General features: G+C 38.3%; 2 long non-coding RNA genes across 5 annotated transcripts in view; one reads left to right on the forward strand and one right to left on the reverse strand.

Annotated features, from left to right (window-relative positions):
- Nucleotides 1–19,413, forward strand: part of LOC140605303 (uncharacterized) — a 122,093-nt gene that overhangs the window by 55,919 nt on the left and 46,761 nt on the right. The window lies entirely within an intron of this gene.
- The window catches only part of LOC140605304 (uncharacterized), a 101,616-nt gene continuing 90,105 nt past the window's right edge, over nt 7,903–19,413 (reverse strand). The window contains exons 6-7 of the long non-coding RNA XR_012008007.1: nt 10,383–10,492; nt 7,903–8,340 (exon numbers count right to left, since the gene is read on the reverse strand). This is a non-coding gene — a long non-coding RNA (uncharacterized lncRNA). The remainder of the gene's footprint in view (nt 8,341–10,382; nt 10,493–19,413) is intronic.

The following is a 19,413-nucleotide window of genomic DNA, read 5'->3' on the forward strand; positions in this document are numbered from 1 at the left end:
CGAGTGCTAAATAAAGAAATATCAAAGCATGGCTGAACCTGGGAGATTTATCTGCCTGAATCACTGAGCTTGCTAAGTTATCACTACCACTTCTGAGTCACAGAATTACCTCCAGGGAAGAAGTACAACACTGCATTTTAGGTTTTTTTGATTTAATAGATCCTTTTAAAACCAAACTGAGCTAAAAGTACTGTACTTGTTCTATTGATTGTCAAATATTCTTCTGTTTTTTCAATATATTGAGTGAGTTCACAGAATGCTCAACAAGCTGCTGGGGCTTGCCAATTAAAGCCCACATTGAAATGTTATAAAAAAGAACATTTTATCGTAATCACAGATACTGTACATAACACAGCAATTTGCTTCTTGAAGGCTAATTACAAAAGTTGTTTGAAATAATCAGGCCCTTATTCAGCAGCTCAGAGATGAGAACAGCTGTACAAATACTCGCTACCCCAGCAATGGCAAGAGAGGAGGGTGGAAAAAATAGTTAGTTAAAAAAGTTCAAACAAAGAGTGAAAAAACAAAACGGAAATGAATTCCCTTAGCCCTTTTCAGCGACCGCAATGAACATTCAAGGACAGGATGTTCCAGGTTTTCAGCATAATATTGGAAGACACTTTTGACACGACAATGGATTCTATTAGAATTATAAAGCTCTGAGTATCTATTGAATTAATTGTGTCTAAACTTCCTGGAACTCTTCCCTACGCCCTGTGAACTCATATAGCATGTTGAAGTCACGTTAATTTTCTCCAGAGATAGGGGGTCGAGTATGTCCCAACAAAAACAGATGGCATTTTAAATCCAACAATTCACTCTATGGAATAAATTGGCATCTATAGTATCATGTTGGTAAACCTGTCCCACTGTCTTGCACAGCCATCTATAATGAATGGTAAGATGGGCTATTCCTCCAGGAAGTGACATTTTGTTTCAGGGACTGGACTGTGCACACTCTAGAAAAGCCTGTTTCTTGATTGAGTGAGCAGCTCTACTCCCAGAATATAATTTAGTCACTTTATCTTACCATGAGATAAGGCCCAGTAACATTGTCCCCAAAAGGAATAATCACAATTTCACAAGTTAGTGGAGCCCCGACAGTTCAGAACATGTGCCTTCAAGGATTAAGTGTAGCAACAGCACGGCTGTTTCAGTAGGGCAAGCTTCTCAACCCACCAGATTGCTAGTCATAGATTTCAAATATATAGTAAGAATCACTTGATTTATAGCCTCTTTTGACCAACAATAAAGCCAGTTCCTACACTTAAAAATAAGTGTTCCTATTGTTCAAGGAAATTTATTTTTTCCAAAAGAGAAAGTTATTTGGGCAAGAGAAAAATAAGGTTATTTGTTGAGTTAAAGGAGCCCAGTGGAGTTATAAATACATATGCACACTGCATAGATAATCTCCACTGAGCTTCACTTCTTTAAACTTGCTCGACGGTCTCTCTACACTCATAATAAATCCTGGCCAAGCCTAATTAAATTGGGGTTCAGGATCACTAGTATTTTATCTTTTACTGAACTTTTAACAGCCGCTTCATTATTCACTGGAGTGAGTGGAATACACATATAAATAGCAGAGAATAATGAGATGTTTATTTTCTTCTTTCTGGTAGAATATTTTTACACAGTTATCACATCTCTTATCCCAAAATTAGAGTTGTATTTAGCATTAGTATGATATATATTGTGGGTATTTGTGATGGATTAAAACTTATATAAAATATTTCAAATATATATATTTTAAATAGAACGTTACAGTTTGGTCTGCAATTCTTTAAAAAAATCTGAAGGACTATATACAGACTTACTATAGCACAAGAATTAAGTATATACCTTTTTAAAGAAGGTAAGGCTTAAACATATCAAACAATTAAGAAAATTACAAATCTTAAATTTACTAATTCCATGCCATGCCTATAGGTAATATGTTTCATATGCTTGATTCTTCTTGACTTCTCTATAGTTTTTGGTAACGTTGAAAATTTCGCATAGCTATATTTTATCTAGAAGTGTTTATATTTGCTTAGAAGAATTTGTGAAAGTGACTCTCCCCCCATTAGAGGGAACATCATTCTCAGGGGGCAATAGATTTTTTTCTTCCAATCTCCATATAACATTGTGTTAGAAATATAACAGACAGGCTCTGTAACTTTATTGAATGTTTGATTAACTAGTGAATAGGTATATTAATGAATGAATTTCCTGTTTTCTGTGTTTTGGTTTCTATGAAAATGTATTTCCATTCCATCCATAAATACAGCATTTATTAGATGTCTTTTACATGCCAAGTACTGGTCAGTCTCACTAATCCACCAGAAAACAGGAAAGACAAGCTCCTCAAGGAGCTTCATCTTTGAGACAAATGCAAATATTAACAAATAATGAATAGTGTAATAAGTACCACAAATGTCGAAATATGCAATACATGGAAATTTATTATGGGAAATCATAAACCTACTCTTGGGGGTCTGGAAAAGTCTTTCCTGAGGGAATGAGATATTAGCTAGGACCTGAAGAGTGAGGAAGATTTAGCCAGAGGAAATATGGAAGGAGATGGAAGGGAGGAACGAATTTGGCAGAGAAAGTGTAAAGGACTCAACTTCATCTCTCTTTTTCAAGGATTCCTTTTTTAAATAAAGATTTTGTTTATGTATTTATTGGCGAGAAAGAGCATGGGCACATGAGCAGAGGGAGGGACAAAGGAAACAGCAGAGAATCTCAAGCAAACTACCCACTAGGTGTGAGCCCTAGATCATGATCTGAGCTGACATTACAGTCGGACACTTAATTGACTGAGCCACATAGTGCCTCCAGAATCTTTCTTACTCTATTCAAGCCTTCTAATCATGGGTATTTCCAAAAATGTTGGTCCTTCAGAAAAATATGAGCACTTATGAAGCACTTCAGTTATCACCGATAGCCTGATGACTATCCAACAGGCAATCCCAGTTTTGATGCATTGTGCTTGGGACTACAGGGGATACAAAAGACAGGTAAATAAATATACCTTGTGGTTACATATGACAACCTTGCTGGTGGATAAACTCAGAGAAAAGGTAAAAATTGTAGACAGATAGATAAAAGATTAAGAGCCAGAGACAGAAAGGTGGAGAGAAAATGGAAACTCTGTCAATGACAGATAAAGGTGATGTCCATCCTACTCTGTATGGTATCGTCAATTATGTGCACAGTGATTTCCCCAGTGTCCAGCACAGTGTGTTACTCTTAGTTGTTGTCTAGTATGTTCCTGGACACTGCCACTATATTTGCATGGAAGGGAATATATCACTCAGACTCTGGTGACTTGATTCCATTCTTGACACAACTGGGCTTGACATTTAAAGGCTCTGGAACTTTGTGTCCTTAGATGTAAAAAAATATGATGGCACCATTCAAATATTATCATGGAATAATTTCCAAGTATCTTTCTAGACGCAGAATTCAGGTGTTCTTTGTGAAATAATGTTTGAAAGTCAAGTAATGAAGAGATCTTATTTAAAGATGTTAAAATTTATTTTCATACATTTTACTTTTACTTATAGACTATGATGAGTTGAATCTCTTCCCCTACTTTGCCACTAAAATGATGTGTGGATCTTTGTATCAGTTGAGGCTTTGATTGGAAGCCACAAACCCAACTTGACATCACTTAAGCAAAAAAAGCATAAAATGGAAATAAAAATACCAGGAACAAACATATTCAAGGAATCCCCAGAATGTTGGTTTTTGGAAATAAAGGAAGAGTAGAAACCAAATTTTAGAAAGAACAGGAGCAGCTTTCCCAAGGGATCTCAGGAACCTCTAAAACAGAGACTTGAGAGTGGGTCAGCCTCCATTATCCCTATCTGTTGGCATCATTATCTCTTTTTTGCAGACTATGTTTCTACCCTCAGGGTTGGGAGTGGGGGAATGTATCCTTACTGATAGCTTCCAACCATTAACTTTCAGTTTTTAGTTTCCAAGTAGAGACTTACTTTGATTCGCTGGATGTCAAATTCTAAAACCCTAGGAAAAGGACTCATTGGCCCAGCTTGGGTTAGGTATCAGGGTGGCTCACATAAGATAAGAAGAAGTCAGCTCCTTTGTTATCAAAATAGTTGAGTGGGGGCTGGGGCGGTGTTAATGAGCCAACAAAAAAGAGAAGTATTCTAGGAAGACAATTCCATAGATTCCTAAACCTTATTTCTTCCAGAATCAATTTAGGCATGTCTGTAAAAAGATGTTTTTTAAAATAATGTAATTTGATTGCAGGCTATCATCAGTTGGTAACTGAATTCCTGAGGTCTGGAGAGAACGCCTAACATAGTGCTTTGCATGTAGTAGATACTCAATAAATAGATCTTGAATTAAGTTGATTTTAATAGCCATCTGCCTAAGATGCTGTGTAAAACTGATTAGGCTGACACAGTTCTGAACATTTGAAACTTATCCTCTATCAGGATCAAGATTAGCACCAAAAGAGGGGAAGGAGCACAAAACTGAAAGAAAAAAATAGCATAGTGGATAAAGTGTTAGACTCATAAATGAGGATTTCGTTTAGTATCTGTATCCTATGCTAATTTGCTGGGTTTTTTTTTTTTTTTTTTTTTTTTTGGGAAATTTCTTAATTGTTCTGAGCCCAGGTTTAACATCTTTGAAATGAAACAATTATGTATGTTTCAGAGTTCTGACAATTCAAGAGAGCTCTTTGTGAGCAGGAAGTAGATTTATAGGATATTGGTATGAGTGTAGCACATGGAATGATCAGAGAAACCTCCTCAGTGCTCATCCCCCTCATCAGAAGGTCTTTTTCAGGGTTCTTTTCGGAAGCTTGGAAAACCACCATTAAACCCAAGGCTTGCATTCTTTTTAACAAAGACTGAAATAGGCTACTAGGTTGGAGATAAATCTCCAAAAAAAGAAAACAAAGCAGTACTTTTCTTGAATAAATAAGATCATTTAGCACAAAGGATATGGCAGTCCCATGTTAATTGAAAAAATATTATCTTCCTCACTATGCGATTGGACTATTGTTTTATTCCATTCAGGCTGCCATAATAAAATGCCTAGGAGTAGGAAGTCCATGATCAACATGCAGGCCAATGTGGCTTCTGGTGAGAGCTCTCTTCCTGGTTTGCAGATGGCTTCTTTTTCTTTTCTTTTCTTTTCTTTTCTTTTCTTTTCTTTTCTTTTCTTTTCTTTTCTTTTCTTCTTTCTTTCTTTCTTTCTTTCTTTCTTTCTTTCTTTCTTTCTTTCTTTCTTTCTTTCTTTCATTTCAAGATTGTATTTATTTATTCATGAGAGACACAGAGAGAATGGCAGAGACATAGGCAGAAAGAGAAGCAGGCTCCTCACATGGAGCCTAATGTGGGACTTGATCCCAGGACTCCGGGATCGTACTCTGAGCTGAATGCAGACACTCAACCACTGGGCTACCCAGGTGTTCTCAGATGGCCACCTTCTTGATGTGACCTCACATGGCAAAGGCAGAGTGAGCTTTCTGGTGTCTCTTTTTATAAGGACACGAATCCTATCAGATTAGGTTTCCACATTGATGATGATCTCATGTAACCTAATATCTTCCTTACTCCAAATACAGTTACACTGGAGGTTAGGCTTCAACATATGAATCTTTGAGGAACATAATTCAGTTCTCAGCAACTATGTAGTGTGAAAATGGTTAATGAGATTTTTAAGTAGATGTGCTTGCCTTAAGGAGTGTGTAATAAAATCTAAAAATTGGGAGACCTATAGCTCACATTGGTAAGAATATTAAAAAAAAAAAAAAAAACTCAGACTGGAACTTTCCAGTAGTACTGGAGGTCACTCTCACCCTAGCTGTTTAAAGATGAGGAGTTTTGTTATCCTTTGGGCTAAATCCTTCTCGGGACACTTCAAGCCTTTTTGGTTTACTATTGGGCAAAGGGAAGAATGATCCACATGAAGATGTTTCTCTTGGTAGGAGGAGGCAAAGGCTTTCCCAAGGGAAGGTGGTTGGAAATTCAAACAGAAAGATTAAGGAGCTACTTGGGAAATGTGACGCAATCCCAAGGATGGGAGGAGGTGAGCATTTTGAACATGAAGATTAGGATTTACATTTTTGCCTGCCTTTCATTTGGAGCTGCAAGGAGAAATCTAATTTAGCTAGAGCTTTAACCTTTTCCTTCCTATTGTAATTCACTTTTGAAACTGTCTGAACTCTTTAGCAGAACAATCACACATACTCAAGGCTGATACTCCATCAGCCCACAATATTATGGTCATACTAATTGTTAAAATATTAAGTTCTTCCTTCTTATTATACTTCCCTGAGGTCCCCTAAATGTTCTTTTGCCTACCAATCCAGCCACTCTAGACCTATTCCTGGGACCACTGACCTTCTCAGGAATCAGCAAGTAAATGGTTAACTGCTGGCACATCAGGGAGCTTTCAGGACCCTTCTGCAGCAATAAATACCCTCATCCTTTGTTTTAGATTCATGCTTCTGCAGAGCCAGTTCCTAAATATTTTGACTTTCACTACTTTGTACATATACATATCAATTACCTAATCTTGGGGATTCTGAAGCTACCGGAAAGGCAAGACGGAAGGCCAGCTCCAGGAGACCCCCATCTTTTTGCAAGGTCTGCTGGTGATGGACAATACCTTATCTAATAGTCTATTTCAATGGATCATTCCAGTGAAAGTGGGAGTTGAAAGGAAGACCTACGAAGCTAAACAGCACTCCAGAGAGGACTGCTGCAAGAAAGATAACTTTCTGCGTATTCCTTAAATTAGAGGGTGAAGTGTACTTCTGGTTTATATTAGATAACACTGGATGGAGACATAGTCACCCAACTATCTATGTGAACAGTTTGCTTTTATGGGTCAACAAGGAGTGGAGTGGTGGGGTAGATAGATTTATGGTCCTGTTTTCCAAAGGCTCTATTTTTTAGCATCCAAATTTTCAACACAGTAGACAAAGGAATACCTGCTCAGGCTCAAGGAGCCTCCATCTACGGGAAGCATTATGGAGAAGTTGCCCAAGAGTTCTCACCTGACATCAGAGTGATTAGGACCAGTATCTTCAACATACATTGATTTAAATAGTTAACTAAGACTCGGTGGATATAAATAAGTTGCCCAGAACACTATGGTAACTGGAAGCTATTGCACTGCTTTAAATCACTAAAAATTACTCAATGTTTTAATTATATCTTTCACTGTTTTCTCCTTGTCTGAAGTATACATATCTTAAAATCAAATAATGATATATGTGGAAGGAAACTAGAGTTCATTTATGTCAACTTTCTTATTTTAAAGATGGACAAACCAAAGTCAAAGTGATTTAAAAGCCACGTTTTCCAAAACCAGACTAGTGTTGTTTCTACAATTTCATCTGTGCCAAGAGGAACATATTGAGATTTCTGTGACTGTTTAGATCAAAAGGTGATAGACTATATGAACAGTACCATTACAGTTTACAAAGTCAGGGGTACCTTCACATTGGTTCATGAAGAAGGTTGATTTATAACTGATTTATTAAAAGTTTCTGTTGAATACTTTTAATGTGCTGGCACTGTGGTAGGCACAATGCATATACACTGGTCGTATGCACTGGTCATATGCATTGGTCATATAAATCATGAAATATAGAGTATAAACCACTGTGAAGTAGATGGCAGGGCAAAGATGACATCTCAGATGGGACTGGAACCCACCCTCCTGTGTTTGATAGCTCATGCTAACTGGGTCCAGTAGAACATGAATGAAGCTCTTAGTCTCAGAATTATGGTTACTATCCTGGGGTACCACCCAAGCCTTAGTATTCTCTTTTCTCCATGGCTCTTTATCTCTTTGTGTGATTTCTCAAGGATCTGCGAATACACCAGGGAAGACAACAGGTCCCTGGACTTCATGGGATTTACAAAAAGTGTTAGAAAAAAATATTACGGGGGGAGAGGCATTTATCGGGTGATTAAACAAACAATTATTTAATTGCTATTGGAATTATTCTATGAAATACAGGGACAAATAAAGTTTTTACCCTCCTCAAAGTAAAAGTAGGTCTAGAAGTTGAATAAGTCCTAAGCTAACTTCCAAAAGGAGAGCAACTGCAGTGTTCATTTATCAGTGTCAGACACTTCATGTAAATTACCTTGAATCCTCATGGCAATTCTGAGAAGTAAATATTTCCCCATCCTACAGGTGAGAAAGAGCTTCAAAATGTCTAGCTGACTTCTTAATGCTTTGCAGTTAATAATGCCAGCGCTGGGGTCTGAACGCAGGTCTCTCCAACAGCCGAACACGGGCTTCCTAGCATCACATTTCTTCTGTGGGCAGGACACATGGAAACAGGGCAGGACACATGTCCTGTGGGCAGGACACATGGAAACATTTCCAACAGGAAAGTTGGAAACTTGCTCTCATCCACAATATAAAGTTGCTCTTAGGTTTGATTATCAAGATAAGGTTATCCTAAAGCTCAGTCCATATGTACCGGTTAATTGACTTTTAAGTTAAAAAGATGTTCCCTTCTTTTCCAATTTAATGCCCACACCTGTTGCTGGGCTGAGTACAGCACTGGTGGGAGTCATTATGAAAAACAACAACAACAACAAAAACCCAAACCCTGGCAATTCCTTTTGTCCATTTACTAATGAGAAAGTGTTTTAAAATGTCTCATCAAAAGCCAGAATTTCACTTATTGTATTTTTAAAATAACAGTTCTTCCACTGAACTGAACAGCTCTCTTCCTTTCGAGCACACCCGCCTCCATACCAGGAATCCACTTTTCCAACATTGTGTTTGAGTCTCAGTTGGGTTCCAGCGTTTCTAATTCCAAGTGAAAGTTGAACCCACTCACTGTCACATAAACCCCTGGATACTCCATCATATAGAAAACAGGTGTAATTTTATGATTAATAATATAATCAAACACGTCCTAAACTATGATCATCAAGCAGCATGGAGAAGCTGATCTTCCCAAAGTAAAGGAAACAAAGTCAGACCTAAAAGACTAAATATTAACACAGAACGACAGCGGTGAATTTTCTTTTTTTGTGTGCTAAAATGTACATAACACAACATTTACTGTTTTAACCATTTTTAAGTGTTTAGTCAGTGGCATTAAGCAGTTCACAATCTGATGCAACCACCATCACCGTCCATTTCCAGAATTTTCCCATAACCCCAAACTAAACTCTATACCAATTAAAAAATAACTCCCCATTCCTCCATCCTAAGCCCATGTTGACCACCACTCTACTTTCTATCTCTATGGATTTCTCTCTCTGCTCTAGATACCTCGCCTATGTCGAATCATATAATACTTGTCCTTTCGTGGTTGGCACAAAAATAAATCTGAAATAGCTCATTACTATTTATTTCCTGTTTAAATGTTTAAATTAAATACATTATTAAAATGAATTTTACTTGCTGCTGTTTAATTTTACTTATTTAACGTGGCTCCTAGAAAAGCTAAAAGTACATGTGACTCACATTGTGTTTTTATGAGTCAGCCCTGATAGAGAATCTGCTTTTAGCAAAACTGTCCTCAGGTTTTCTTTACTGATTTACTCATCTAGCATAGTACATTCTGTTAACAGGAGTCAGGGATACTTATCCAAAGGAATTACTTTCTAATTGTGAAACATCAGACAGACCAGGGTATGCAATATTTTGAATGTCAGGAAGCCCTTCTCTGAAAGCTTTAACAATTTCAGAGACTGTATCCTCTTACCTGATCATGAGGTTGTCATGATACTATTTTTTGTCTTAAAAATAGATAATGATTAATAAGAATGTGACAGCCTCTTCACTGGGAACTTTCTGTTCACAGGGGCTCACTTTAATTATTAGGAAATGTTTTTTTTTTAAGGTCCTGTTAGGCATTTGTTCAAAAGGTCTCAAAAAAAGAAGTACATGGCATGTACGCCAACTCTGCTGCCTCTCGGAAAAATAATACCAGTTCTTAAAAGAGCAAAAAGAAACACCTGGTCCATCTATTCAAATCAACACCATTGTAAGAGTCAGGACTCCTGCTGTCTCTCCTCAGCCCACACAAGGCTCTTTCTGCCTCTAGAACAGAAGTTCCAAGGGTAAACAAGGTCAGGCCTGGAAGCTACAGCAGTAAAAGAAATTGTAAGTCATAATTACTTAGGTAGGCGGAATATTACATATACTTTTTTCTACTTCAGCTATTTTAATACAGAATCTTATTACACTAAGGTATTACGGTTTTACCTCACCAGATACTTTATCTGAATAAGTCCTGGTTTTCAGCTTAAGTTTAGCCCCAAAGAACCCTTTCTGTTACCAGTGACCACATCTGTTTTGTTATGTTTTACCTGAAAAAAAAAAAAAAAAAGATCTCGTAGATATTTTATCTAAATAGCTAACTTTTTAAGTATCACCTTTTCTTCGCAGACACGTGCAGATTTCAGAATCACTGTCCAGGATGTAGATGATCAAGTGCTTACTTAGGAAACTTCTCCTTGTGATGGTTTGAGGGGAGATTTCCCTGCTGGATGAAAAAAGGAAACAGCTAGGATGTGGGGGAAAAGAAAGGAAAGAGAAAGAGGGAGATAAAACAAGGGAGTCAGGCTTCCTATGGTTTTACACCTGTTTTCTAAAGCACGGGGTTTTATTTGAGAAAAGGACCCACCATGGAGAAATAATAACAATATCATATAGGCATTTATTATTTCAGTGTCGCTGCCAAAATAATGTAGAGGCTTCTCTCATTATCAAATAATTGATATTTATTCCTTTTGTGGATATGTGCAAAAGCTATGAACTGCCTCCCATCACTCAGACAGAGTGCAAATCACGCCACACTTTTCTTCTCTGCTTTAGCTGAAAAATCCCCAAAGGCTCCCATCCTGTCCTCCACCACAAACAACCGCCCAATTGGCAAGAGGTCCCTCAGTTGTTTGGGTGGTGATCTTTTCTCTTCTTTGGAATTTTTCAAGAATTCCCAGATATTTAAAGAGCTCTGTCATTTTTTTTTTTTTTTTAACTTCTCAATAGGGCGGAGCTCTTGTCTTTTGGGGCTTCAGCTGACACCACTGCTGAGGTGATTTCGGTGTTCCTGTGAACTGGGAGTGGCTGGTCACCCTCATCACCTTGTGGCTGCTGCTGGGTGCCACTATCAGGCTCTGAACCTAGCAGTTTAGCAGGTTCTGTCTGTGAAGCCAAGTGCAGGGCTGGGGCAGCCACAAGGCTCCCTGAGCACTTAGTGGCATCCCCAAGGTAATTCTAGAACCCTCTGGCTCCTAAGTGCTGCCTCGGAGCAGGCTCTGGACACCACCTCCTTTTTCTTGTAACCCCGCTTCAGACTCTAGGGACCCAAATGAGGACTGGCTGACTTGACCTTTTCATCTTCCTTCCTCCCATAAAATAAAACAAGATGCTGCATTTCATCATGCACACTTCTCCCTCATCAGTAGAACTCGATGGCCAATCAGCTGGTGTTTGATTTCCCAAGAAGCCAGGTTTCAGACCCTAGTCACCCAAAGAGAGTTGCTTACCCTTCTCACTGGTCAAGAGAGATTAGTATGTAGAAAGGAAATGCCTTGAGCTCTCCTGAGAGAAAGGAAGAAAGCTTTCCTCTATTCCAGATGAATCTATAGTACTGGACATTATAAAATAATGTAATTATTCAACAGGTTACCCTTTGTAATATATTTTTTCAAATGTACAAAATAGTTTATATTAACTATATTGTTTAATGCTAAAAACCCCACAGAAGTATTCCATTTTTTGTTTTGATGAAAGCACTGAGTTTTAGAGAGGTTCAACAGCCCACTGACGATCACACAAAGAGTAGGTAAGAGAGTCTGGACTCAGGTGCAGATTTGAACTCAGAGCCTATGTTAGCTGTACAGCATCAGGCATTAAGATGTAGCAAGCCAGGGGGCACCTGGGTGGCTCAGTGGTTGAGCATCTGCCTTTGGCTCAGGTCATGATCCTGGGGTCCCGGGATCGAGTTCCACATCGGGCTCCTCGTGGGGAGCCTGCTTCTCCCTCTGCCTGTGTCTCTGCCTCTCTCTCTGTGTCTTTCATGAATAAATAAATAAAACCTTTAAAAACAATTTTAAAAAGATGTACACAAGCCAGGAGAAATCCAGATAAAGTCCACTTGTTTGGAAGCCCAGTCCTCCACAGAACAGTGTTAAAACAATAGGGAATAATAGATATATAAATTAGAAGTCTAGTTTGGCTTTGATACAAACATGTAAAAGATCAAAGCCATTTCTCTTTATACGAAGTAGAAATCTCTGAGATTTGTCTTGCTTTGAAAATAAACTTTCATCTATTTGTAGATAAAATAACAGATAAAACTTCAAACACTCAAAAAAGGGCCATCGATTATGTGAAATAAACATCTAAAATAGTAAAACAAAGGACTCGGTAACAAACACCTGAAAAAACAAGTAGATTTGAAGCAAAGGAAAAGAAATAAAGAAAGCTAAATACACATAAAGAAAACAGATTTTGTGTGATCAGGTCCACGGAAATATATTTGAATGTTTGGGGTAGCTTGTTAGTGAGGCTAATATACACATCTTTCAGAACACTAGCTTTTATGTTAGCAAAATTATTTTTGTTTATTGTAAGGAAAAAAGACCTTTCGTTTTTCTCTGAGCTCCCAGAAGAAAACCTCCCTGGAAGCTATTTGTGTGGTCCAAGAAAAATTGAAATCAAGTGACACTATTAATACACTGCCATAAACTCAACATCTCACTGTCACAAATATTCCCTGCAAATAAAGTTTCTTTGCCAACCCAATTCCCCACTTCCCCTGCACACACCATTTTTGTAAATCCCTAAATTAAATACCTGTCCCTGTGGCACCTAGCCCAGGTGTGGATTTATATAAATTTGTGTGATTATTTGATTGATAACTTCTTCCTCACTATATGGTAAGTCCCAATGTGGCAAGCATTTTATTTGGTTTGTATTCACAACTAGAGCTCCAACACCTTCCATAGCCCAGGTCAGGATCTAGAAGATGCTCAGTAAATGTATTTGTACTGAATAAATTCTCTAGTAATCCTGAAAAGTAAGTAGCAGATGAGACTTTAGAGAATAAATTTTCTCACATCCACAAGTGACTTAGATGAAGGGGTAGGAAATGAAGGAGGGGGGGCGTTGAGGTAAAGAGACATATCCAATAACTACCATTTTACGACTGAAATAAGTTCAGTGTCTAATAAGGATTGTGGATAGGTGGATTACAGAAGTATTCCTCACTCTTAAGCCTTTGTGTCTGACAAAAACAAACGCAGTTTTGAGTTGCCTTGTTTTTTATTTTTTCTTCGGTTTTGAGCTTTTTTCTGTGATTGGTCAGATCTACTTTATCCCCAAAGGGGATATGTCACTGTTCCTCAACAGTGACATAAAGTCTTTACGTCCATCTGAATATAGTCCTGGCATCTCTAGGCAACTAGAACAGGAAGTCAAAAACACCCACTAGGATGGTTAGAATAAAAAAGTCAGATTATAAGAAGCATTGATGAAAATGTGGAGAAATGAAAACTCTTATACACTGCTGGTAGAACTCTAAAATGGTGCAGCCACTTTAGAAAGTCTGGTACGTCCTTAAGTAATTAATCATAATTACGGTGACCTTATAATTCTATTCTGAGATATATAGCCAAGAACAATAAAAACATATGCACCCATAAAAACTTGTATATGAATGTTTGTCACGGCCTCATTCGTAATACAAAAGGTAAAACAACCCAAATGTCCATCAACCCAAATGTCCATCAATATAAGGAAAATGGGGCATATCCATGCAATGGAATATTACTCGGCCATGAAAAGGAAAGAAGTACTAACACATGCTACAAATTGGATGAACCCTGAAGATGTTATTCTAAGTGAGGGAAGCCAGACACAACACAAGTCCATCCGTTGTGTGATTCCAATGACAGGCAAGTTCAGATGGGGAGATCCATAGGGAAAGAAAGTAGATCAATTATTGCTCAGGGTTGAGTGTGGGAGGATTGGAATTGGGTAATAACTAAAGGGTTTGGGGATTCTTTTTGACACAATGAAAATGTTCTAAAATAGACTGTGTCTGGTTGCACGAATCTGTGAATCTACTAAAAAACATTGAACTGCACACTTGGTGGGAGTGAATCATATAGCACGTGGATTACATCTCAACAAAGCTGTGCCAATGAAACAACTGAGTATTGTTTCCTCTCATTTTTGCTCAGTTGTGATGGGGCATGAGACAGTCCAATGTCAAGAATGTGGGCTAGAAGTCAACTGACTGACAATTGGCTCCTGCAGTTGCCAAAGCTCTCTGAGCCTCAGGTTACTCATTTGTAAATTTATAAAACAGAGGAATAGCACCTCCCTTATACATTTCTGAGAAGGTTCTGGATAACATGTATTAAGGACTTGGTCAATAGTATATATATAATACTATAACATAAAACTGCCTATCTTGTCTAAATTGAAGAAAAGGAAATATTTACACATACAGAATTTAGAGTTCAAAAAAGTAGTCTACACTCTAAGAAAAACATTTCAATGTTTCAAAGAGAAGTTCATTCTATCCCCAGCCCTGTCATGACAAAGCAAATGTATTCCATGTCAAGACAACGATCAATATTTGCATGTTGTTTTTCTCAGAAGTAAATCTGAACCAGATTTTTCACCTGGCGTGAGGCTATATGTCCCAGGCTTGGTTCCCTGTGTAAAGACTGGTGTGCTTCTTCTTGCACAGATGTGTTTTCTTCTGCATTACTCACAAGAGAAACAAACCGGAAATAACCTAAGTGTCCAAGAATCAGGGAAAGGTTATGTTAATTATCCTCTTGTATCATGATTACGCATTTTGTAGAAATTTTTGTAGTTTTGCAGAAGGATAGAAAAATGAACATGATAATGTTAAGAGAAAAAAACAGAACAATGCTACACATAAATACCCATCTAACAAATACTCTACAGCCTTCTAAAAAGTATATATTGCTAGATTAAATGAAGAAGTTTGGGAAGGAGCCCCATATCAAATACTTGTGTGGCATTATGATGTTGGGAAGACCACGGCTGGTTCTTACTTTTAGATATTTTACATTGTTTTAAAGTTGGTCTAATAACATACAGAAACTGTAACAGGTTAAAAATACCTACTGCTGTTTGTCCTCTGTTTTATGGACTCTATTAAGAGAGATAAAACAAAAGTTAATTACAAAGGAAGGTGGGAAGTATTGACAGAACTCCTAGCTCTTAGGAAAGGAGCTTTCTTAAGGTAATAGGTTATACTTGGCAACGTACTGAAAGGACATTTTAAGGTTGATAAATGATGTCCGCAAGTCTGCTAATTAGCTGTGTCCCCATGAATAAGCCATTTAACCTCTAAAGATCTCAATTCTCTCATTTATAAAATAAGAGGTTAAAAAAAGAAGAAACGAATTTTTGACATACAGAGATGTGGAAGTTGGTGGCTTGAGTAGAAAGCTGTCATCTTAAATTCTCAGGGGAAACATGTGTCTTATAAAAACTATGTGATCTGCACTGCATTCCAGGGAAATGAAACGCAGAGTTCTGTGATCAGGGACATATTCAGGGATGAGGGGACCCTGTCTGCTATGTTTTCCCCACTTTTTGAAGGACTGCTGCTCTTGTCCTCTCTGCTGGGGACACTATTACAAGAGATTTTAAAAAGTTAAATGTAAAGGCAAATGAACAGTAGACCCCCTAAAAGATACTGTGAATAAATAATTCTGGGACATAATATTGCACATAATTTTTTTAGAGAGATCAGAAGGAGAGGCAAAGAGAAAAGGAGAGAGAATCTTAAGCAGGCTTCACCTCCAGCATGGAGCCCGATACTGGGCTTGATCTCAGGACCCGGAGATCATGACCTGAGCTGAAACCAAAAGTACGATGCTTAACTGACTGAGCCACCCAGGCGTCCCCACATATAATTTTTTGATAATAAAAATCACTTATTAAGAACATTTACCTAAATATAATGCTATATTAGGTAGAATTAGGCAGATTCCCTCTCCTCCAGTTACCTTCAATTTAAGAAATTTAAGGCATCACCAAGGCACATGGATCCAAAGGGCAGAAAGATCAATAAACAAACATCAAATAGGCATACACATATAAAATTAATATGCAGACACTTAAGCAATAGGAGAAAATACAAAGGGTTCCGGTAAGATTGGCAGGGAGAAGGGATCTTGTACATAAGAAGGCAGGCAGCCATGGTTTATGTGGGGGATATTGAAAGGCTACTTTTTCATGATCCCCTGATAATACTTTCTGATAAAATATTAAGAGTTCTATTAAAAATTCATATGTATCTACCTAGAAAAATTATTAAACTATTATTGGTTACTAACATACATAACTCCAAACAGTCAACCAACCTAGCTACCCTGTCAAAACACAGAAGCCTGCTTTAATTCTCTGGATATAGGTTGGGGAGACTTAACAAAGTTAGAGACATCAAAGAAGGATGAGAGAAGTAGTTCACTCTCAGGGCAAAATAAAGGAGAAAGATTCCATATGAGATACAGACTTGACCCTCAGCAAGAACTTCTCTGCACATCATCAAGGGTATTTTGACAGCTCCTGGAACCTAGATGTGAAAGTGACCATCTAAAATTGGCATTTCCTTTAGGATGAGATGCCAAGCACTTGCTGTTAGAGATGAGAAGGAGCATGTGGTGGCCCTATTACTACTAACTCTGAGCTCAGACAAAACAACCGGGAAATGAGACAGAGTTATGTAATAATCTATGTCTCAGAGTTAATTAAGAGGATGAAAGGGGGCTGTGTGTTTTAATTTACAACTTTTTACTGCTGTTCTACCAGCGGCAATCTTCCTATGGACAGGACCATCATATATGAATTCTGATGTTTCTGAACAAATCTCGTAGGGATTTATTGGCTTGAGGGGCTAGAGGGTTGGAGAGGGGGGTAGTTAGCATCAATCGATCAAAAACTGCATGCACGCTAGGCCACACATTGGGAAGCAGAAAAGTGAAATCCTCACTGTGCTCTTCCCTGAGGGTGCTCCCTGGGGCTCCACAGGGCTCTCTCCAGGACCCCTCACCAGCCCTTCCTTTCCAGGGCACACCCATGGTCTCTCACACCCCCTCCCCCAGCTATGTTTTCTTTCATTCTACACTTGTTCTCCACCCAGAAGCTGACAGTCCCGTTGGCACTTATCTTTTTTGGGTCTATATGCCACCACTGGCCTTCCTGCTCTTCTGGTTTTTTTTTTTTGTTTGTTTGTTTGTTTTAGATATATTTGTTTATTTGAGAGAGAGAAAGAGACAACAAGTGGGAGTGACAGAGAGAGGGAGAGTACCAAGCAGACTCCACGCTGAGCATGCAGCCCCATGTGGGGCCTGATCCCACGACCATGAGATCACGACCTGAGCCAAACCAAGATTCAAACACTTAACCAACTGCACCACCCAGGTGCCCCTACTGCTCTTCTTTAGAAGGATTTCTTAGGATGCTTATACTTATCCTTTGGGGCTTATTTCATCTCTATTTTCCTGTCTATCTAAAATGGCTTTACCAGTTCCTACAGTCTCTTGCTCAAGCCTGAACAGTGGTACTAGGGGGCAGTAAAGAAAGCTTCTATCGCTTTTAACTTTGTATAATCCTCTAACCAACCAGATTTTCTGCAGCAGATATTTTATAACATGTTAAAGAAAATCTAAACAGAGCACTACAAAATTTTTGGCAATTCAGAGGATAACCAAATACTTAGGTTATGGGCCAGGCACAGAAAACGTGGCTTTATAATACACAAGCGAGACTTGGTATTTTAAGAGAAACCCTGTGAATCTTGGCGGTACATTCTAATAATGTTCCACACGCTGAGGAAAAGGCTATTCTTCACAGTTAAGACATAATTCTAGTCGAAGAGTGATGAAAAAAATGGCCATTTTGATTGAATTTTTAATGTCATTTTGTCATTATTTAAAAACACCATCAGCAGGAGGGGAGACAGGCAAGACATAATGCTGGAGGAAGAATAATCGCTGTCTAAATTAAATTTAAAGAAAACTATGAAAGAAAACATGGAGGGTGATTTAAATAAATGAGCGCTGTTATCTTAGGCAATCACTGGTTTTATAAAACCTTTCAAAATTTAAAATGAAAATCTCTGCTTCCTTCCTCATCTATTTACAACAATCTCACAATAATCTGGACCTTTCCTGCTTTGTCAAAATAAGCCCCATAAAAGGATCTTAGTACACAAGATGTGGGAACCACTGAACATGAAGGCAGGAGGGAGACCCAGGTTCATTGCCAAGTTGTTTTGCAGGTTGGTCTCCAGTGTGGCTGTATGAAGGACTCATGTTTGTCGATTCCCTGGCATGATTTGCCAAGAAAATTATTAAGGTGTTTGTCTCCCCAAAAAGAGGGTTAGGGTCCTCATAATCAGTAACCATGTCATGTTTATCTTTATATCTTCCACATCCCCTATATTTCATTCTAAATCTTCCCCGAGCCCAGCACCTAGTACAATGTCTGTCATATTCTATGTACACAATAAATGTTTGGTGTCACTGTAGTGATACGAAACGGGGTATTTTTTGGATGCCTTCCCAGAATGTAGCCTTTTTTTGCTCCTTTCTAAATAATAGCACACATCATCCAGCCATGTGAGTTAGTTGAGAGGAAACCCATCGTCAATTCCTAACTTAGAACCCAACTGGCTTAAGCCAATCAACAGGTCTCATCCCCTTGGTCACAATGGTTGGTTAAGAAATTTGTCTCAACTCTGGCCAAAACGGTCCAATGAGACTCAAAGCCAGGACTTTAATTTGAACTCCCCAAGTCACAGACTTTCTTGAAATTTAAACCTTGAACTGGGTAGCTCAGAGAGATGTGGAGGCTACTTTAGGATCTCAAGGTCATGACCAATCAAAAATAGAGCCTATATTAAGAAGGCAGATCAAAGAAACTGAGAGAAAGGAACTGGGTCTAATTCACATTTTGTAAGTGACTGAGGTTTGCCTGAAGTCTAGTTACCCCCACAAGGAAGCTCTGCTTAGGCCTTTGCTATTGCCTAGATCCTGGAATTGAACTCTTCCCCGAGTGTCTTGTGTTGATCTATATGTCATCCATTCCCAGAAGGATCCTCTCCCTCTGGGAGATGGATCCATCTCTGTGAGATGGAATAATAACATGTCCCCTTGACTTGTTGGAACCTTTCTAATCAGTGAGTCCCAAGCTGTTTGCTTTCTCTGGCTACAGGCTAAAAATCTATTCACACATGATTATTGAGCTTTCATCATTTTCTCAGTTATTGACATACCATAAGTCCACCTATAGAAACATAAAATTGATCTCCTGAGCGCAGCAGAACTTAAAAAAAAAAAAAGAAAAAGAAAAAGAAAAACAGGAGAACTATCTTGAGTTTATTTTACACTAGCACATTTTAGTAAT

Source organism: Canis lupus, chromosome 15 (genome assembly GCF_048164855.1).
Source record: "Canis lupus baileyi chromosome 15, mCanLup2.hap1, whole genome shotgun sequence".
Taxonomy (NCBI): Eukaryota; Metazoa; Chordata; class Mammalia; order Carnivora; family Canidae; genus Canis; species Canis lupus.